The sequence below is a fragment of the Schistocerca americana genome, chromosome 8 (assembly GCF_021461395.2).
Source record: "Schistocerca americana isolate TAMUIC-IGC-003095 chromosome 8, iqSchAmer2.1, whole genome shotgun sequence".
Classification (NCBI taxonomy): Eukaryota; Metazoa; Arthropoda; class Insecta; order Orthoptera; family Acrididae; genus Schistocerca; species Schistocerca americana.
The window spans coordinates 428,623,005-428,646,106 of NC_060126.1; the positions used below are offsets into that span (position 1 = coordinate 428,623,005).

General features: G+C 44.1%; 1 protein-coding gene and 1 non-coding gene across 4 annotated transcripts in view; one reads left to right on the forward strand and one right to left on the reverse strand.

Moving 5' to 3' along the window:
- The window catches only part of LOC124546021 (TBC1 domain family member 4), an 891,805-nt gene that overhangs the window by 667,686 nt on the left and 201,017 nt on the right, over nucleotides 1-23,102 (forward strand). The gene's annotated exons all lie outside the window — the stretch shown is intronic.
- Nucleotides 16,960-17,031, reverse strand: Trnae-uuc. The gene has a single exon. It is a non-coding gene; the product is annotated as a tRNA-Glu (tRNA).

Sequence of the window (23,102 nt, forward strand, 5' to 3'; positions counted from 1 at the left end):
AGCGTCACGGAGATGATAAACTCCAGTGGAAGACTCTGCAGGAGAGACGCTCAGTAGCTCGTTACGGGCTTTTGTTGAAGTTTGGAGAACATACCTTCACCGAGGAGTCCAGCAGTATATTGCTCACTCCTACGTATATCTCGCGAAGAGACCATGAGAATAAAATCAGAGAGATTAGAGCCCACACAGAGGCATATCCACAATCTTTCTTTCCACGAACAATACGAGACTGGAATAGAAGGGAGAACCGATAGAGTTACTCAAGGTACCCTACGCCACACACCGTCAGGTGGCTTGCGGAGTGTAGATGAAGACATACTTTGATCACGTTCAAGGCTGCGTCGAACGGCTTACGTATTTTTGACCGCATCGAGACAGTACGCGGTAGACCCCTAGGAGTCCAGGATCGCCTTTATCAGACCTCGACAAGGTCTTCCCCTTGCATGGTGGACAAAATACACACTTGCGGAGTATTATGTCTGCTTTCGTCGATGCATTGCCGACGCACTTGATAATCACCGTTGAAGCAGGTCTCTGTTTTTCCCCTGGAAGTTGTGGCCTTAACACCTTTGGCTTTATGCTGCGCTGGATCTGGTGGTGGTTGTCGCCATTCTTGCGTGAAATTGTATGTAGGTGCCGCAACGCCGCTGCTAAACTGTCTTGGTCGGAGATTTAGCGAGCGCTGTGTAGCAGTGTAATGAGAACGCTTTATCATTGTGAGGTGTCATGATGGCTGGAGTCATTCAAGTACTGATCTGCATGCGTCGGTACACGCTGTGTCCTCGTGTGTCATCCGGTCTCCGCTAAAGTAACACGTCCAGGAACGAAAGTCGGTTTTCTTCTATCACCACTGGGAATCAGATGTTTTGGTACACTGATTTCAGATTATTCAAAATACCTTGTAATAGTTTGGTGCATAAGTTCGTACCGTTTTTGTTTTGCGTGTTGGTGTTCCGCTTGCTATTGGTTTGTTTATCGATTTTCATTTTTTATCTGTAATTCACTTGAATTTAATTTGATGAAAGGAGAAAATATAAAAAGGCCTTCGAACCACCATCCCACAAGTACTCAGTGTAGTAAACACCTCTTTCCTGCTGTGAGCGTCCGAACATAAAAACAACTGTAGCAACCTCCATACTCCCACTAGTTCCTTCATAATTCTTGGCACAATTTGTTTTATGACTTTCACATGTTTCGTTGTCAACTGATTTACACTGATGGCAGTATTTAGTTAGCAATTCGATGTCTGAAATTTTACCTGTGTCTACACTTACGGCAGTTGCAACTGCATTTTTAGATGTGTGGCCTCTGTTCTGTCATGTACCATCAACTACCACAGATAACTCTGTCATGTCATTTAATTCTACTGCTTCTTTAGCAGCGGCTTTCATAGAAACAACAGCAACAAATGTGACACATTCACCAATTACTTCTGTGTACTTACTTGATCTGGTTGGTGGGTTTGACTAGTTCAGTATCACACATAATACTTGAGCTGCAGTCAGTCCTTTACCTGTGCACCGCATTGCATACAAGAATCTAACATTGCTCTCAAATAAGTCATCCTTGCAGTTTTGGGAAGTCCAAAATGACGTAGAGAGGCTGCAAACTTTGCACTGAACAACAAGTTTATTAGCTAGTCCAGTCCTTGCAGATGTCTAGCCACCACAAACCTTACATGATACAGTATCTTGTAAAACTTCTCATAACACACTCGTATCTAATAAAACATAACCTAAACTATTTAAATGATCTCCTTTGTCAATAAATAAATCCTCATGGTTTCCAAGTTTCCTCCTCGAAGCACTAGTAGGCGTGGCCTTTTCGTCTGTCAGTGAAACATCTATTTCAGGATCAGCACTGGATTCAGATCCAGTCGTATGCTGATTTCCATGGAAACGTCGCTTCATAAAAGAACTTTTTCTTTTCGTCATGTTGAAAAGAGGTATAAGAACGTGTAATAGTACACCAAACCACTATGTATATAGTTAGGCAGCTATAAAACACTACACCCACAAAGTAAATCCACAAGATGCTTGTGCAATACTGCCATTTCTGTTTACACAGTGCATCCAACCTCTTCACACGAATTCAAGGAATAAGTAGCGTAAAACCGCAGCCTTGTAGATTGAATAGATCCAGAGATAGTGAGTCTATGCAGAAATACCGGATTTTTTTACACTTGCACTATTAACTTTGAAACGATAAAAAGTACACTCCCAATTGGAATTAATCGACAAATGACGCATCAGATTGTTCAGGAGAGATCAAATATTAGTAAGAGATAATAATCAGAAAATCCCACTTTTTAACCAATTTCACCATATGTACTCCCTTTAACTCCACACGCCCTACACCATTACAGAGCCTCAATTACTACAAACTGTGACCTCTCGGACGGGAAATCACGAATCCAGTCACATAACTGAGGCGATATTCCATAAGCACGCAATTTCACTACGAGCCGCTTATGTGGCACAGTGCCAAAAGCCTTCCAGAAATACGGAATCGATCTGAAATGCCTTGTCAGTAGCATTCAACAAAATTCAAATGGTTCAAATGGTTCTGAGCACTATGGGACTTAACATCTGTGGTCATCAGTCCCCTAGAACTTAGAACTACTTAAACATAACTAACCTAAGGACATCACACACATCCATGCCCGAGGCAGGATTCGAACCTGCGACCGTAGCAGTCGCGCGGTTCCGGACTGCGCGCCTAGAACCGCTAGACCACCGCGGCCGGCAGCATTCAACACTTCATATGAGTAATGACCTATTTGTGTTTCACAGGAACGATGTTTTCTAAACCCATGTTGACTGTGTGTCAATAGACGTTTTCTTCGAGGTAAGTCATAATGTTAGAACACAATATATGTTCTAAAATCCTGCTGCATATCGACGTTAACGATATGGGCCTGTAATTTAGTGGATTACTCGTACTCGCACACTGACACTTCGTGGTGGTCCAGCATTGAAATATGCAGCAATCTGAGGAAGAGTTGCACTTCCCTCACGTTGATTCTCTTCAGTCGTTGTTGGTCCCGTTCTTACAGGATCTTTTTCTGGTCGCAGCGATCTCGTAGATTTGATGTTTTACCGGATTCCTGATATTCACGGTACACTTGTGAAATGGTCGAATGAGAAACCCGTCACTTCATCGCTACCTCGGAGATGCTGTGTCCCATCGCTCGTGCACCGACTGTAACATCACGCTCAGACTCAACTAAATCTTGATAACCTGCCATTGTAGCAGCAGTAACCGATCTAATAAGTGCGCCAGACACTTGTTGTCTTATACAGGCATTGCCGATCGCAGTGCCATATTCTGCCTGTTTACATATATCTATATTTGAATACGCATACCTATACCAGTTTCTTTGGTGCTTCAGTGTAACAGCAGTAACAGGGGTGAGGTTAGGCGACGCTTTCTGGCCAGCCGCGCCGTGGCGCTGCGGGATGGAGCGGCGTGGAGCGGCCCGTCTTGTTTGGCAGGCGGCCTGCACACAGTGCCAGAGTGGGGCTCTCAACACCGGCCAGACTGCGCGGCGACGCAACAGCTGCGCACTTGTACCCTCCCTCCAACACCCCCCACCCCCATCCGACACCCACTACCCCACTCCCATACCCCCCCCCCCCCCAATCGTGCTGTGATTCCGCGCCCGGACTCGTCATTTCTACGAGAAAGACCGCTCCAGATACTACGGCTTCCGTCTGCTACGGCTGCGCTCGTTTCAGCCCTAGGGCCGGGAAAAACTGACCTGTTAAAACCATAATGGTGTTTCAGTTCTGAATAAGTGATATTATCTATAATTTTTGTCTCGATGATAACAGTTTTTTTGTTTTTGTATTAATAACCATAAAAATACCGAAATATCAATTAGACAAAACAACAATGCTAAAATTTTTCGTTTATGAATAAACTTTTTTTTAAAAATGAAGTACTTTTAATTTGTGAAATTTGCATTGGTTTGAGATATTGTGTTGTTATAGAAAATGGAAAAAGCGATCACTGCTACTGTAATACGAATGCCAACAGAAACGAGTAACAAACGCTTGGCGTAAGAATACAATAACGTCCCTGTTGCCACATGTCGTGGCTTAAGGTACGCACGTTCACGCAGTGTGTAAGAATCGCTCCAACCTGGTCTGTTCGGCAGTTGTCGCCGTACATCCATTGTATCGCAGAATTGTACCAACCGTCGTCTGGAAATAGTCTTACGAAGAGACGGAGCAATGGAGTACAATGTTTGATATGCTTTAAAAGAGTGAAGACTTATCTGCCTCTCCTGTGAAATAATACAAGACACTGCCACGCCAGGAGAACAAAGTGGGTGGCCGTTACGAAACATCAGTCCAGCTGCCAAAGTGACATCGCCTCTTACTAAGTTTTCTCTTCTTCCTCAGGATAACCACTGCATTTATGAAAAGACTATGTAACATCAGTATGACATTACTGTAAAATTGTTTTTGTAATGCCATTTAGCCTGAAGATGAGGTATTCCCTCGAAACATGTCGTTAAATAAATAAGTAATACAGTAGTTAAGCTGTGTGACTGGTAGCGGTAATTTAAAAAACCTTGAGACCGTCACTGTCGAAAAATAGTCAAAATGGCTTCAAATTCTAGATGTTTTGTGATATACACTATGTGATCCAAAGTATCCGGACACCCCCAAAAACATACGTTTTTCATATTAGGTGCATTGTGCCGACACTTACTGCCAGGTACTCCATATCCGCGACCTCAGTAGTCATTAGACATCGTGAGAGAGCAGAATGGGACGCTCCGCGGAACTCGCGCACTACGAACGTGGTCAGGTGACTGGATGTCACATGTGTCACACGTCTGTGCGCGAGATTTCCACGCTCCTAAACATCCCTAAATCCACTGTTTCCGATGTGACAGTGAAGTGGAAATGTGAAGGGACACGCAGGGCACAAAACCGTACAGGCCGACCTCGTCTGTTGACTGACAGACGCCGCCGACAGTTGAAGAGGGTTCTAATGTGTAATAGGCAGACATCTATCCAGACCATCGCACAGGAATTCCAAACTGCATCAGGATCCACTGCAAATACTGTTAACAGTTAGGCGGGAGGTGAGAAAACTTGGATTTCATGGTCGAGTGGCTGCTCATAAACGGCGACTCGCCTTGCTTGGTGTAAGGAGCGTAAACACTGGACGATTGAACAGTGGTAAACCGTCGTGTGGAGTGACGAATCACGGTACACAGTTTGGCGATCCGATGGCGGGGTGTGGGTATGGTGAATTCCCGGTGGACGTCATGTGCCAGCGTGTGTAGTGCCAACAGTAAAATTCGGAAGCGACGGTGTTATGGTGTGGTCGTGTTTTTCATGGAGGGGGCTTGCTTTCATGGAGGGGGCTTGCAACCCTTGTTGTTTTGCGTGGCACTATCACAGCACAGGCCTACGTTGATGTTTTAAGCACCTTCTTGCTACCCACTGTTGAAGAGCAATTCGGGGATGGCGACTGCATCTTTCCTCACAATCGAGCACCTCTTTATAATGCACGGTCTGTGGCGGAGTGGTTACACGACAATAACATCTATGTAATGGACTAGCCTGCACAGAGTCCTGACCTGAATCCTATAGAACACTTTTAGGTTGTTTTGGAACGCCGACTTGGTGCCAGGCCTCAGCGACCGACATAGATACCTCTCCTCAGTGCAGCACTCCGTGAAGAATGGGCTGCCATTCTTCAATAAACCTTCCAGCACCTGACTGAACGTATGCCTGTGAGAATGGAAGCTGTCATCAAGGCTAAGGGTGGGCCAACACCATATTGAATTCCAGCATTACCGATGGAGGGCGCCACGAACTTGTAAGTCATGTTCAGCCAGGTGCCCGGATACATTTAATTACATATTGTACGAGGGTCGGTCAAAAAGTAATGCCTCCCATTTTTTTTCTACTTAAAGAAATTAAGTTAAGTGAAAAATTTGAATTTGGCGCCATTCCTCAAACCTTCTTCTGCAATCCACTGCAGTAGTAACTTTCTGTGTCAACAGGTGGCAGCACAGCAGAAGTTTGTAAGATGGCCGACATCGATGTTCGTTTGAGACAGCGTTGTGTGATTGAATTCTTGAATGCAGAAGGTGAAACGCCCATACGCATTCATGAAAGACTGAAGAAGGTGTATGGTGTTGTGACAGTGGATGTCAGCACTGTTAGACGATGGGTTCGTCGTTGTAAGGAAGCTGAAGGGCAAACACCGTTGACTGACGAAAAGCGGAGCGGCAGGCCGGTGAGTGCAGTGACTCCACACAACATTCAGCAAGTTGATGACATCATTCGTGGTGACCGTCGGGTGACTGCAGATGAAGTGTGTCGCATTATTTCTCTTAGTAAAGGCAGTGTGATCACGATTATTAAACAATTGGGGTACTCAAAAGTTTGTGCACGGTGGGTTCCAAGAATGTTAACCGATCAGAATAAAGAGGCAAGGAAAACAATAGCCTCCCAACACTTGCAGCGCTTCCGTTTGGAGGGAGATGAGTTTCTGAAAAAAATTGTGACCGGGGACGAAACATGGGTGCATTTTTTTGAACCCGAATCAAAGAGGCAGTCAATGGAGTGGCGTCACACAAGCTCGCCGAGGAAGAAAAAATTCAAAACTGTGCGATCGGCAGGGAAAGTTATGGCAACAGTTTTCTGGGATACAGAGGGTGTGATTCTGGTTGATTTTTTGGAGCAGGGATGCACAATAAATTCTGTTCAATACGTCACAACCCTCAACAAACTTAAAGCACGTCTTCAGCGAGTTCGCCCAACAAAATCAATGGCAGATGTTCTTCTTTTGCATGACAATGCAAGACCACACACCAGTCGTCACACCTCTGACGAGATTGTCAAAATTGAATGGGAAGTTTTGCCTCATCCCCCATACAGCCCTGACCTGGCACCATCAGACTTCCATCTGTTCGGGCCACTAAAAGAAGCTCATCGTGGGATTCATTTTGAAGACGAGGAGGCCGTCAAAACATCCGTGCTTCAATGGCTTAGGAAGCAGAGCTGTGATTTTTACCGTGCTGGGATACATGCCCTTGTTCAAAGATGGACCAAAACTGTAGAGATGGGCGGAGATTACATTGAAAAATGACAAAATGATCCTCAATGTTGTGGTTTTCAACCTATGTAATTGCATTTAAATTTCCTGACAATTAAACGTAGAAAAAAAATAGGAGGCATTACTTTTTGACTGACCCTCGTATCATAATAATGTGTAGTAGGTTCTGGGAAAAGAAATTAAAGGAGGGTGCACCAGCTAAGAAAAGTAGGAAATATGAAAGCCCTGGTTGGAAAGAAGGATCTACGGGGCTACGGGAACAATGGTAATCGTTATTGTTGCTTTAGTAGATATGTCATCTCTCCTTAAGCTAGAGATGTTACTCAGTTCTTTAACATCATGTGAGAGGCTGTTCCACAGTCGGGTTCCTGCTACTGGAAGGCTTTGAGAAAATGGCTGAACGAGGAGTGGGACAGAAGGGATTTTTCTCTGATGGGAGAGGGTATTTCGGCCTTGTTGTTCAGACAAAAGCATTAAGGTCGAGGAGAGATATGGGGCACATTGTACGTTGATAACACAGCAGAGAAGACAGATGGTATGGAAATATCTGCACTTGTCCGCACGCAGCCAGAATAGCTGTGCAAATGATGGTGAAATATGATTAAAGAATTCAACATCACAGATGTAATGAACACAAGCATTCATAACTAGTTCCACGCGCTGTCAGCTTTCCTGAGAAAGGCTTTGCAGGAAAACATCGCTGTAATCAATGACTGGAAGTATATTTGTCTTTTCAGGTCAAGAAAAAAATGGTTCAAATGGCTCTGAGCACTATGGGACTTAACATCTGTGGTCATCAGTCCCCTAAAACTTAGAACTACTTAAACCTAACTAACCTAAGGACATCACACACATCCATGCCCGAGGCAGGATTCGAACCTGCGACCGTAGCAGTCGCGCGATTCCGGACTGAGCGCCTAGAACCGCTAGACCACCGCGGCCGGCTTCAGGTCAAGAGGAAGGAGTTTTTATATTTTTGTAGGGAATGGAGAGTCGTTGATGCCTTCTTGCACACTGCAGTTGCGTGCTCAATCCAATTTAGATTTTCATCAATTCTTACTCTTAGACTGTTTGCTGAAGGAGAGGTGGTCATACTTGTCCCATGTATGGTAAGAAACGGTAGGATTTGCCTAATTCAGGCTGATGAGCCTAGAATGACCAACCAGTACCGCTTAGGTACCTCCGTTTAAACCTCTTAAAAGTCCGTGTCGTTCAGTGAACACCATGGTCGAGCTACCTACTCGGCTGTTGCCTGCTGAGAGACGTCGCACACAGTAGACGCAACACTGACTCAAAATACCTTGTATGACTCAGCCTGAAATCCACGCGGACGGGAAAGCGCTTTCGGATTCTCTCAGTCGCCCGTACTTAGAGAAATAACTTGATTGATCACAACGGATCATCGACCACTGACTTCAGAAATATGCTAAGGAAATATCATCTTCAACCCGGAGGCCACACAACTTGCACACTCAACGGGAGCTGCCAGGTGACTCATCAATTTCACGAGCTCTCAAACGGTCCGCGAAGCTCTGATCTAATTAAGCTTAGGAACAGAATTTAGGCACTTTGTATTGATACTGATACCGAAGCTACCTTGAAGGATCGCATCTATTCTTACGTCCTGTGCTACATCCCAGCGCCACAGTTGTAGAAGGGAGAGACTGGCCCGTGGAGATCTTTTAGCGCGAAGGAGTGAGTCAGTTGTGCCTTAAGTCGCCGGCACATGGACCGTGCTTTTGAACGTCAACGTTTAGCCTGCCGAGACCAACGCGCAGCTGAACGCTCAGAAACGGTGGACTTCGTGCATACGGTACGTGGGCTCCAACGTGCTATACACGATCGCAACTTGCTCCAGCGGCAGTTGTCAGCTCTATCTGGGCCGTAAATCACACTGTTTACGAAATGGACGGGCGTAAAATTCCTATATTAGCTCTATTAAAACTTACTTTCCTGCCTTGTCCGTATGCTAGTCAGGCTGTTCGGTCTGTAGTATACATAAATAAATAATTGTATGTCGGTGAACATGTTAAAAGGCAGAAATGAGAGTGCCATTTCCTATCAATGAGAACATCGGCTTAGAAGATTTCCATTAAAAATACCGCGATACAAATTTACAATCTTTCTCCACGTGAGATAGAAATTGTTTCATCATTCTCACTATTTATTAAAATCTTAAGGTCATTATTACTTGAGCACTGTTCCTAATAAGTAGCAGAGTCTCTACAACTTGTAAATTACAAAACTTAAGGGGGAAAAAAAGCAGGCAAACTATCTTATTGCAAGTAGTGCATGATGTCCTGTGGATTAAGCCGATCGAACAAACTCCGCAAAAAGTGTGCACTTGTATTTACATGACGTCGAGTATTATTGTGTATATACTTACATTAAACTAATAAAAAATATGTTGTTGTTGTTCTGGTCTTCAGTCCTGAGACTGGTTTGATGCAGCTCTCCATGCTACTCTATCCTGCGCAAGCTTCTTCATCTCCCAGTACCTACTGCAGTCTACATCTTTCTGAATCCGCTTAGTGTACAATGAATGTGCTGGAACGAGAAGCACCAACATGTCACATTTTTCCTTACGAATTTGTATCGCTAGCCACTGCAGTAAACCGACCACTATGACTGTACATAGCAGGTTACCAACTCCTGAAAGCTTTAATCTTAGCTATGTTACTAATTTAATGAAATTAAAAAAAAAATTATTATTAATTAATAGTTACCTTTTTTTTTAAAATATAACCTTTTTGATTTTATTTTTCTTTCCCTCTGTACGTACGAACTTTGTTGTAGGACCTCTTATTTACGTGTGGTAATAAAAATTCATTTACACAGAATTAAGTACGTTTAAAATTATGTGAATTCATATTAACTGATTAAGAATATTTATTTGAGAATTAAATCCTTTATATAACTCGGCCTCGGCGCACACATTTTCTAAATGCAGTGGGTTTTTTTTTTTTTTAATATTTACTGAATTCCTTCCCGGCGTTAGCTATGGAACACAAGACTGTCTCTATTAGCAGAAAATGGTTAAATATTGCCAAGCCGACGTTTAATTATCATCGATGAAACACACCTCACTATACATTTAAGTTATTTGAAAGAACCAAAATTGTTAAATTCCAACGTTAACTATCCGCCTATGAATGCACAAATGTGAAACTAGTAAATAACTCTGTCAGTCTCAGGATCGCTGTAAAAGAAAAAAACATTTTCTTAATTCACTGCTAATTTTTATCTGCTCCCGATTTGCGGGTTTGGTTAATTTTTCCTTAGCGGAACAATTTTTTAAATGTGCCGCCGCTGCAAATCGTTCGGTCGCGGCACAGCCCAGCAACACCGCTAAAAACGCTGAAAATTCCTTAAAGAAATATTATAGATGACATGGGCAAGCTAATTTACATTAATAATACACACTTTTGATAAATTATAATGTATTTAGACCACAACAATAATTCAACTTACATTAGTTTGTAATTTCTCCTCTAATGGCGGCTAAATCTAGATACAGACAGAAGTAGTCTACCCGTTCATAAAATGCTACGTCACAGCTTGCTCTCACTTTCAGCTCTACCGGGAGACGACAAAGAATACACACTACGTGGTGGTTTTTATATTACTGCTGACCATTAACATCTCTTTGTAATCTTACAACATTATTTTCCTCTGTGGCTGAATTTTACATTTTTGCTATCGCAGATATTGACACATTTCGCAATTACATTATGAGTATAAAAATATTACAATCATAAATACATCGAGAATATTACTACAGAAAATATTACAATAAAAACGAATGTCTTTTACACAACATTAAATAATATTTTTTGTTAAATAATTACAGTATATACAAATTGCTTCATAGCAGCGTATATGGTACAATTAAATTTTTGTTTATTAATAGTGTGAGTTTGCCAGGGAACGTTACACTAACTGAAACTGAATTGTGACAAACTCTACCAAGAACAATGCGATTTTAATAGATCCTCAATGCGCAGTTGCCTTCAAACGGCACACTCTCCTAATACGCAAGTTACAATAATTTTTTAACCACGAATATGACTTTTCTCGTCATTTTATTACAACGAATCTTAAATTAACGACGGGTTTTCGAGACATGCTCAATTTTCTGGTGCTGGTGCTCAATGTGGCGTCTCGCGACTCTACCGAAGCGAGATCTGTTATCTCGTTGGTCAACGTTCAAACGCACGTTCCGGATATCTGACGTGCTAGGTGTTGCTCTGTACGTTCGGAAAGACTCAGCAACGTGCTATGCCGTGGTGTGACGTGAGGAACTCAGCACGCTCAACGTTCGAATGCACGGTCCGTGTGCCGACGACTTTAGCAACCCTGCAGGGCAGGTCGCGGGAGCTCGTGCTCCACGCATCGCGCGTAAAATGGTCAGTTACTTTCGTGATTTTTTTATGGAATATTGTAGCAGAGTCGGAGCATGCTCAGAGGGAGATCCCGAGTGCCTGCGCTACTCGCGATTGCACATAAAGTGGAAGATTTTACTGATCCTAGTACCAGAGGTGAAACACGACTAGAAACACGCATGTTTGTGAGCAAAGTTAGAATTCTGAAGCTCAGAATTATATTTATTATCCGGCATAATTGTTACGTAATGAAAAGGCGGTCGTACAGTCATGAGCCGCCAGTGGAAGACTCATACAGGCACGTGATAAATGATTGATTGAAATTGTAGTGCGAATGCAGTCTCAACCAGTAGGGACGTGTTACTTGAATTTAAAGTGGAATAAAGTAGTGGTAGCGTACAAAAGGGTCCGCTGATTAAAACCTGTTCGTTACTAATACAATATTTTGGAAAGGAACAGAATCCATAGAACATTTTTATTTTTTATTTATTTATTTGTCAAAGACATGCTGCCTGTTACTATATAATAGGATTTGACATGTTATGGCATACAAGTTGTTTTATTACTAGTACATTTTTTGTTGAAAAAGTGTACGAAACAAAAGATAGTGAATAAATATTATATATACATATAAGTACAAATGCATATACACTATTTTGTTTAGATGTATTGGTAACTTAGATAGTGGTGATAAATGAGATACATAATTGGTTGTGGTTGTATTTTAAATTAAAATTAGAAGTGTGTTTAATGGTAGAAACAAGAGATGGCAATTTGTCTTAGTTATGATGTGTGGTTCCACCGGTTGCATATGTTGTCTTGACAGTGGTAATACTTAATTTAATACGGTGATTAGTTAGGTTGTAATGTGTTTCCGAACTTACGGTAACACTTGTGATGGGGAGTTGATTTAAAATGTCGTAGTCAGCCGGCCGGAGTGGCCGAGGGGTTCTAGGCGCTGCAGTCTGGAACCGCGCGACCGCTACGGTCGCAGGTTCGAATCCTGCCTCGGGCATGGATGTGTGTGATGTCCTTAGATTAGTAGGTTTAAGTAGTTCTAAGTTCTAGGAGACTGATGACCTCGGCAGTTAAGTCCCGTAGTGCTCAGAGCCATTTGTCATAGTCAGCTGCATCAGGTGCGAGGGCTCGGTAAAACTTCGAGCAGTCACACTTGATGCAGCGAAAGAAGAAGAAACGTCACATCTTCAGATAGTGTTACATGCTACGAAATAGTATAACAAACAGCTACATAGAGAGTTACATTTTCAGACTGACTCAGTTTAGTGTTGCAGAACCGCCACTTACTTTTGCTATATTTGTATGTTTATCTCGTCTTCACTCCCTGTGTGTGATATAGCATCCGATTCCATGTCTGTGCTTGCGTCTGTGTCGTTTACCGTGTACTGTTGATCTGTTCGATGTGGAGCCTGCCTTATTCTAGCGTATCGTCTCTCCTGTTTGTATGCCGCATATAGTGCTCGCGATACTTCGTCTCCGATTTTGTTTATATAGTTCAAGTCATCCTAACTCGGTCTTGTGTGTCCTAGGGCATCGCAGATGAGCACTGGGTGATCAGGTGTGCCCTCGCCACAGGTACAAGTGTGAATCTGTTTTAGGCCAAATCTGTGGAGATGTACATGATACGGACCATGGCCCGTGAGAAAGTGCACAATGCCGCGTGTTGGATTTATGTACTTGAGATCCATACAACAGCGAATAGATTGGGCATGCGTCGTAGGTTCACGGTCAGAACATTATCGGCGTATGTACGTTGGGAGTAACTTCGCCCTCTATGACTGGCTACGTATTAATGTCCGATGCCTAACTTTCCCAAATGGATTACAGCAAGTATTAATCTCCTATATTCATGGAAAGAAAACAATAAAATAGTGCCGGCCGCGATGGACGAGCGGTTCTAGGCGCTTCAGTCTGGAACCGCGCGACTGCTACGGTCGCAGGATCGAATCCTGCCTCGGGCATGGATGTATGTGATGTCCTTAGGTTAGTTAGGTTTAAGTAGTTCTAAGTTCTAGGGGACTGATGTCCTCAAATGTTAAGTCCCATAGTGCTCAGAGCCATTTGAACCAAAAAAATAGTACGGGAGGCTTACGACTTCCATTAGCCCTGAGAGAACATCTCTAGAAGGTGTTCCATCTTATCAGCACCCTCAAAAGTTTCTTCGTACCAGCTTGTGGAGAACATCGGCCGTCTAGGGGAAAATTACTCGCCGTAGAAATCAGTGTAGTTGGTCTCGACCACAACCCATTTAGTAGTAGTAGTACGGAAAGCTGACCGATCATCTGCAGGCTGGAGAAATCCTCCCGACGCCAGACAGCGGAAACCGCCTCTGGCGTACAGAACAGCCACAAAACAAGCGGATATACTCGACCAAGAAATACGTTGGAGGATCTAATGGAGATGTCGGCTGCATTGAAGATCGCGATATTGACATTCTGCTTCGAACAGTACCCTTTTTTGGTACCATCAGTACGCAACAGTCACATTTAGTCCCGTATGGTTTGAAATTTTCAAGTTTTTAACACTTCTGAAGGTCCCATGAAGGTCCGCTTAATCCTTCGGATTTTATTTTGTTAATACGCAAGTGACGTAATTCATTGGTAACTCTCGAGGCTGATAATCCGCCGTGTTTATGACATCATTGGTCTGTCGGCGCGGCATCGCGTTGTACACTAACCCCGGCCGTACTTACGGTAGCGGGAGCCCCCGCGCTCACCTAGGCGGGAGCGCGCGCCTTCTAGAAAGGCGAGAGTGCCCCCGCCGGGCAGCGATCACGCGCCCCCCGCATGCTGGCGGTCACCTTGCTGTATTTCGGACGCCGCCCGTCAGTCGAGCAGCCATGCACGGCCCGCCTGCCTGCCAGAACGCGGCGCTCGAACAGAGGAGGCAATCGTTTCGCGGAAGTTCTGCAGTGTTGACCACTTCCTCGCTCCCTCTACTTGCTGTCCAGCCCTCACCGCAGAGCAAAAAGTTTTCCATGGTGCCGACCCATAGTCATCCAGCATTTTTTGAATGAATTCACCCCTATTGGACCGCATATTTCTGTATATTTCCTGTGTAGTATTTAGATCTCGGCTTTCACGCCATTACCAAGTACGTAAAAATTAAGGCCCCTAGAATCAAGGTCTTGACGCAGCAGTAAAATCACTCTCTTAAAATAACGGGCTATGTTAGTAACTACATCCCGACATGTAGCTACTAACATGGTCTGTTATTTTAAGAATTTTTCTGGTGTGTCAAGCCCTTGATTCTAGAGGCCTTAGTTTTTACTTATGGACGTATAGACAGTTGTCGATATGTGTCATGGGGAGGCAGCTTTAGTGACTGACTGCTAATGTGAAGTTTGTTTGTCCTTCTGAGGAAGGCAGATTTCAATCCGTCGAAACCGTGGTAAAGGTTATTTGAAAACCACCGTTTATTGCATCTGGTTGGTTGGCTGCCTGCCTGCCTGTTACGCCTGCTGTTCCGTAACCGGTGCTGTACTGTAGCCGTGTTCAAAAATATATCGAGACCGTTTTTATTTCAAGTTTGAAGTCAAATAACGAACGACAAAACAAATTAACAATTTTCTAATTTTTACCTTTACTAGTACAGTGAAACCTTACTTCTCGCCAGATTTCGTTGTGCCACGCGAACGGGATGTACCCTCTAGGTTTTGATTAGTGAGTTGGCGAGTGTCAAACTATGCGACGTAAATGATCGTATCTTTTGACTGAATTGACTGAAAAGCTTAACGTTTTTACACTACCAACGGATCAAAGACCTTAGTATGAGATAAATTTGAATTTAATACATCTACCTGATCCTGAGAAAAAATGGTTTTGACAGTCGCACAAACAGACAACAAAGTGATCTTATAAAAGTGCAGTTTTTACCGATTGTGGTAAGGAACCGCAAAACGGATGTATAATACTATAGTTTTAGATTTTATTGTCTTGGAACCAACACTGCCCACGTCCAGTGTGTTTGGGTTAGCCGTGTGTGGATCCTCTATAGTCTAGGTTTCTGGACGCCGCTCTTGTTGCAAGAGGTGGCTGGTAGTCTTCAGCTGTCCTCAGTTACCCCCACGTGTGTTCTTTGGGCCTTGCAGCTTCAGAGCGCATCCATTGACAGACGTCCGTCGAGACACGTCCAGGTCGTCCACTTCTCGATGTGGCCCGGAGGCAGTTGTTCTGTGGGATTGTGCAGCATCAGGGAAGCTCTGTGTGGCCCACAAAAGGCTTTTCCTACGTTTAAGCCGCACGGAGTGGTCGCGCGGTTTGAGGCGTCATGTCGTGGATTGCGCTGCCGCCCCCGCCAGAGGTTCGAATCCTCCCTCAGGGCCGGCCGGAGTAGCCGAGCGGTTCTAGGCGCTACAGTCTGGAGCCGCGCGACCGCTACGGTAGCAGGTTCGAGTCCTGCCTCGGACGTGGATGGATGTGTGTGATGTCCTTAGGTTAGTTAGGTTTAAGAAGTTCCAAGTTCTAGGGGACTGATGACCTCAGCAGTTAAGTCCCATAGTGCTCAGAGCCATTTGAACCATATGAACATCCCTCAGTAATGGGTGTGTGTGTGGTGTTCTTAGCATAAGTTAGTTTAAGTAGTGTGTAAAAGTAGGGACCGGTGATCTCAAAAGTTTCGTCCCTTAGGAATTCACACACCTTTGAACCTACGTTTATGCAATTAGGTGAACTGGTAGGTTGCCATATAGATGGTTTATCGCTGAGGTTAATGCCTTTGTTTCTTCTTTCTGGCAGTCAGTTTCCGTCTGATGTCTGGTGGTCCAAGAAAGTGCAACTCGTCCTTCGTTATTGGCCTGAGGCATCCTGTTAAAAAACACGACACAATTCGCTAAGGGGTATGTTATCTGCTGCCGGGCACGCACACTTTGCTACTGAATGTCACAGGCCGAGGGTTATAGTTCTTATCTCCGAGGACTGTGCATCCAATGAAGTTGCTACCAGTCTGTGGATGATATTGTTTCCGTTGCAGCTTTCTGTTTAGTGTCCACACAGTGTTTTCTGTAGGTGAGTGTTCCGTCGAAGGTGACGTCTGGATATTTTGGGGTCGCGCAGTGTTCCAGTGGAGCGCCCTCCCAGGTCAGCTGAAGGGTCCTCGTGGCCTGTCTGTTCTGTATGTGGCACACACGTGTTAGAGTTTTGGCACGATTAGGTGTGACGTGATTGTCCTCGTAATACGTAGGAAGTTGCTCCAAGGGTCGTGATAGGTAGTTCTGCATGACGATGAAGGAGCGGCATTTATTGAGGGAGGAGTTGGTCGTTACAAGATTGGGTCTTCCTCAGCTTTACGTCATAGTTACGCCAAACATCTAAGATCGTTATACAGAAAATATTCTTGAGACATTGTGAAGCCATAGAGGAACCGGTCGAGGACGTGTCTCGAAATTTATAGTTTTAACATAGCAATATACCTAAATTTATAATTTCTGTAACCTTAAGATTCCGGTGATCTTGGATGAACAAAATAAAAATTTTTCCCATGCCGGGAATCGAACCCGGGCCTGCTGGGTGAAAGCCAGCTATCCTAGCCACTAGACCACATGGGAGACGGCAGGGAGATAGCTACTGCTATGAACGTCCGCTACGTATACCAAAAGAGGTGAGTCACATAAGCAGTTAACTTCAAATTATATTCAGTGTCGTACCAGAAACGGAAATTCTGTTTTCACCCAGATGAGATGCTGTTTTTAGTTTTCACTAACTTCTAATATTTGTTACAGAGATACTGCTATCAACTTGTTTTGTAAAATAAGAGTGTCGTAATTTCTGCTGCTAGTATCTTGTTTCCGGATCAGACCGATTTAACGAAAGCTGGAGTTGGTGACGTCACGCAGAACTGTCGCGTCTTGCTGGCGGGAAGCGACAGCCTGATGACGTCATCAACTGAGACTAGCGGCACACGCCAAATGCTCGCTACACAGAATAGATAGGTTTTTGTGCCCCTTTTGTATCGGTATTGCGGCGATGCAATATTCCTTTTCCTCCTCATCCAACGCGACATTTCCCCTTTATGTTTAATTGTAACGGTTGCTTATACTCAGAGGTCCAATGTGTGCTGAAATTACCGTATGACAAAAATTCAAATGGCTCTGAGCACTATGGGACTTAACATCTGAGGTCATCAGTCCCCTAGAACTTAGAACTACTTAAACCTAACTAACCTAAGCACATCACACACTTCCATCCCATAGGCAGGATTCAAACCTGCGACCGTAGCGGTGGCGCGGTTCCAGACTGAAGCGCCTAGAACCGCTCGGCCACCCCGGCCGGCTATCGTATGACAGCGAAACTTGGTAGATATGCTAAGGTGTTAATGCGGAACCGACTTAAGCCGGAAAAAAATAGTTCCAGTTTTGGCCACGAGGTCCAAACACGGCACTGTGAACGCAAGAAAGACTTCTTTATGTAGTGTATTAGGAACGGGATGTAGGCATAAAAGGTCAAACAAGTGAGAAAGGCATAATACTGATTTTACACAGTTTCGTTAATATGAGCGCCGGGGATGTCGGCAAGATGCTGCATCTACAAAACGATGTGATCAACAGTTGCTCGCAGCAGTTCCGGTGGAACTTGAACAACGAGTTGCTGTGTACTGGTCTTCACGTCGGGTAAAGACCGAACTTGTCAGTTTGATATCCGCAGAGCCAAAAGCGACAAGGATTCAGGTCAGGTGCTCTTGCAGGCTGGAGATTAAACGTTCGTGGAAGGCTGATCATCTCTCACTGGACGACCGACGTGAAGTGTTGACCCATCTTGCATGAAAAAAGTGGTTTGCACTCTTCCGAAGCAGGAATCATATGCTGTAGGAGATTATCTCGATAACGTGCTGGTGTGACGGCACAGATGACAAGCGCTCTGGGTGCATTCTCTTCAAAGAAGAACCTGTTATATCCTAGCCAGTAATGCCACCCGAGCCCGCTGCCAAAAGGTTGGCAGCATCAAAGTCCGGACGCCGTCCGCATAAGCAGCGCCAGCGAGACAGCAAATCGCCGCAAGTCTGCGCGCGCCGCCGCTGGCTTCTGGCTTCTTAAGCGCTGGAGTCGCGAGCGCTAGGAAAGTTCTGTATTCGCCGCTCAGTTGTATACTCGCCACCGAATTGTGTACTTGCTAGTCAGTTGTGTGTTCATCGCAGCAGAGTTGTTGTTTGTCGTCAGCCGACGCTGACCTAGCCGCTCCGACTCGAACTAGACAGATCTCTGTAGACACGGAGTTCATTACTGTTTTTCTGTATCTTCGTTAATAAAGATAAGTACCGACTTTTATTTAATCAGAGTGTTTGGGTTTTCATCTTTCTGTTCACTGTTCCAGCGGACCGGTCGGCCCGCTATTAAAAGTGTGGCGGTGACTTCGTAAGCCGTTTCTACAGCGAATTGTTTGTCGATACGAACGCCGCCACAAAACAACCGACCGAGAATAAAGGTGCTTGTGAATCCACAACACACAGCCATATACAGCCAGCGCAGTGGCTCTTCGTGCACAACACGCGGTTTAACAGTACCTGAAATTCCGCAGTTCTGTTTTGTTCACTGCACCATGTACCGTAAAATGTACCTCGACAGTCCGTAGAATACTACCTGGCCACATGTCGACCCGTGTCAGAAACCGAAGAGCAGATTCGGAACATTGATACGGGTCATGAGGTTTCAGTTGTTGTCTGGGTATCAGCGTGATACAGATGCAAATATTTCCGTACTGTTGACCATGGGACGGACGATTTTCGTGACACTACAGAGCACCAGCACCACCACCACTTGAGACGCGTGCTACACGGTCAGTTACAGAAGCAGCAACCTCGTCGATAAGTTGCACCAGGATAGGACGGCTTCGCTTTCCAGATGACACACCAAGCTCATCCGTTTTTCGAATTTCATTATCATCAACTTCATACCATTTAGTGACATCAGGTGTCTCCTCAGAACATTCAGTCGGTGATACTGTCTCAGTGGAGCACTGTAGATGCTGCGTTCACATCAAACAGTTTCAGCAACAGCTCACTCTCTCTCTTCTCGATAGCCGTACAACGACGCACGCTACGGTTTGTCAGATGATAGCGCGGATGTTATATCATTGTCATACAGACAGTGTACAGCGCCAGCTTTGCACCTGGTGGCCAGAACTGAAATTGAGTTTTTGCAGCGTAAATCGGTTCCGCATTACTGCATTAGCATACCTACCAAGTTTTGGTGCGATACGATGATGATAGAGGGGAGAGGGTGAAAACTGCTGCCGGCATATAGCGTACTCCTCTCAAATAACAATGGTTCAGCCAGAGTTGAGGTCCCCATCGGACGAATGCATCACCATCAACAGTACCAGATGGTCTCGTTTCATAAGACACCACGTAGAGATTTGGAGTTTAATCCAGCACATTGGCGCAAAGACTGGCATCAAGAACTCCACCGGCCGGCCGCGGTGGCCGTGCGGTTCTGGCGCTGCAGTCCGGAACCGCGGGACTGCTACGGTCGCAGGTTCGAATCCTGCCTCGGGCATGGCTGTGTGTGATGTCCTTAGGTTAGTTAGGTTTAAGTAGTTCTAAGTTCTAGGGGACTGATGACCTAAGATGTTGAATCCCATAGTGCTCAGAGCCATTTGAACCAAGAACTCCACCCCGTGTTACAACTTTGCCACTGAAGTACTAGAAAACTAAAGTAAAGCAAACTTCCTATGAACAGGCTATGAAGGTTCAACGGTACCAATCGGCCGCCGTGCCATCCTCAGCCCACAGGCGTCAGTGGATGCGGAGATGGGGGAGGGGGGCATGTGGTCATCACATCGCTTTCCCGGCCGTACGAGAGGCGTTTGAAAAGTCAGTGCAAAAATAAAACCTACTTACGTGTTTGGGGTAAAACTTTTTTATTTTTCGACATAGTCTCCTTTTAGACTTATCCACTTCGTCCAACACTGTTCACATTTGTTGATCCCTTCCAAATATTAGGAATTGTCCAAGTCTGTAATATACCTATTAGTTGCTGCAATCACCTCCTCGTTTGAATAAAATCTTTGACCCGCCAGCCATTTCTTCAAATTGGGGAACAAATAGTAGTCCGAGGGAGCCAAGTCTGGAGAATAAGGGGGATGTGAAACGAGTTGGAATCCTATTTCCATTAATTTTGCGGCCACAACTGCTGAGGTGTGCGCTGGTGCACTGTCGTGATGGAAAAGGACTTTTTTGCGGTCCAATTGCCGGCATCCAATAACGATGAATAATATGCACCTGTAATAGTTTTACCCTTTTCCAGATAGTAGATGAGGATTATCCCTTGCGAATCCCAAAAGACAGTCGCCATAACCTTTCCGGCCGAAGGACTGGTCTTCGCCTTTTTTGTTGCAGATTCTCCCTTGGTAACCCATTGTTTGTTCAAATCTTCAAATGTGTGTGAAATCTTATGGGACTTAACTGCTAAAGTCATCAGTCCCTAAGCTTACACACTACATAACCTAAATTATCCTAAGGACAAATACACACACCCATGCCCGAGGGAGGACTCGAACCTCCACCGGAACTAACCGCACAGTCCATGACTGTAGCGCCTAAGACCGCTCGGCTAATCCCGCGCGGCTAACCCATTTTTTAGTTTGTTGTTTAGTCTCAGGAGTACAGTAATGTATCCATGTTTCATCCACAGTGACGAAACGACGCTTAAAGTCCTGCGGATTCTTCCTGAACAGCTGCAAACCACCCTTTGCAACACTTCACACGATTCCGTTTTTGGTCAAGCGTGAGCAATCGCGGAACCCATCTTGCGGATAGCTTTCTCATGTCCAAATGTTTATGCAAAATATTATGTACCCGTTCATTCTAGATGCCCACAGCACTAGCAATTTCACGCACCTTAACTCTTCTGTCATCCATCACCATATCATGGATTTTATCAATGATTTCTGGAGTCGTAACCTCCACAGGGCGTCCAGAACGTTCAGCATCACTAGTGCCCATATGGCCACTCCGAAAAGTTCGAAACCACTTATAAACTGTTCTAATCGAACGTGCAGAGTCGCCATAATGTTTATCAAGCTTCTCTTTAGTCTCCCTTCATAAAGTAATGTTTAATCACCACACGAAATTCTTCTTCGTCCATTTTTTGACAATCACTCGACTTCCTTGATTCACACGAATGTCAAACAGAAAGAAATAGACCAATATGGCTGAAACTTGGTGTGCATTCTTTCCAAAGATGCTACCAACTAAACATGACCTTGATACGTGACGGTTCTAACAACCCTGCCACAACAAAGGTCATAAATTAATTATGATTGTAGTGTTGCTCACGCTTCTAAATATTGCATTTTCAGGCAACAACAAAGTTATAGTATGTGGCAGGTATCATTAGAGCACAGTTAATAAAGTCATTTCGTGAAATAATGGATAAACTAGGCACTCATCTTTTCGTGTTTCCCACGCTGGTCTCGTTGTGAACTCATGGCTCAATCGTCGAAAATCTAGGCAGTGATGATTCCAAGCTCGGATGCAAAGAGGCCTAGGTGTTATTCTGCGATATTCGAAAGTTTTATAGATGTGTTTCATAAACCAATCTTGAAGATTAAACTTCTGTAAGTTAGGACAATGGTGATGTAAAAAAATAATCAGCACTCCGAATTTAAGTTACACTTCTTTTTTATTACTTTTGTTGCACCAACACTTCACAATATAAAACATACTTGAAAATATCTTCCTCAGTTTTAAAGTTAACATTTCATAAACTGACTGCAATTTGCGTCTTTTCAACAAGACGACCAAGACTTGACTCTGTAATAACCGCTTACGCGCCCAAAAATGAGAGTTACAAGTACATCAGAGATCATAGTGACAAAATAAAGAATTCACATAAGAATAATGTCATTGCAATATAAACATATCGATGTATCAAAGTACCTCTACATTAATGAAATCAAATCTGAATGTTGTCTCAGAAACATGTTAACTACAGAAACACAGTAGAATATTGCTGGTATCGAGAGGGTGAGGTGAGGTGCCGTAATGGTTACGTAATTTAAGTACCATTACACGGTGGAGCCATTTCTCGTACTTTGCACGGACTTTTCAAACGCCCCTCGTTTGTCAGTTTAGGAGCCGGTGATAAACTGGAAGTCAAAATTTGATCCACCACCAGGATTTGAACTCGCTTACCTGCCTCTTTTTTTTTTTTTTTTTTTTTTTTTTTTTTTTAACAGGATGGAAGGGTAAACAAACAATCTTTATTCGTACAATTGTGCTGTCCTAGAAATAAGAAAAGTATCGAGACAGCAAAAACAATTTGGAAACCATAAAATCAACGTAAAGGCCGCCCTCTTTTTTTTTTTTTTTAACATGAATAAAGTAAATGACAATCCTAGTCACGGGCGGGAGTGAAAATGAAGTTATCATCTGCATCACAATCCCTGCAGCACACGGTGTCGCATCGTAAGTCTGGCAGAAAGCCATATAATCTTGACCATTTCTGCCTTTGTGGGCGGCATGTATTTCTCCTGCGTCGACCATTCGAAGGACCATTATCTGAGGCGGTTTCGGTGTTTACCATCGTTGTGTGTGTGTGTGTGTGTGTGTTTTGTTGTTGTTATTTTTTGTTTTTTTTTCCACTTTAACATAATCCAGTCATAACTGGCGCCAACAGGTAGG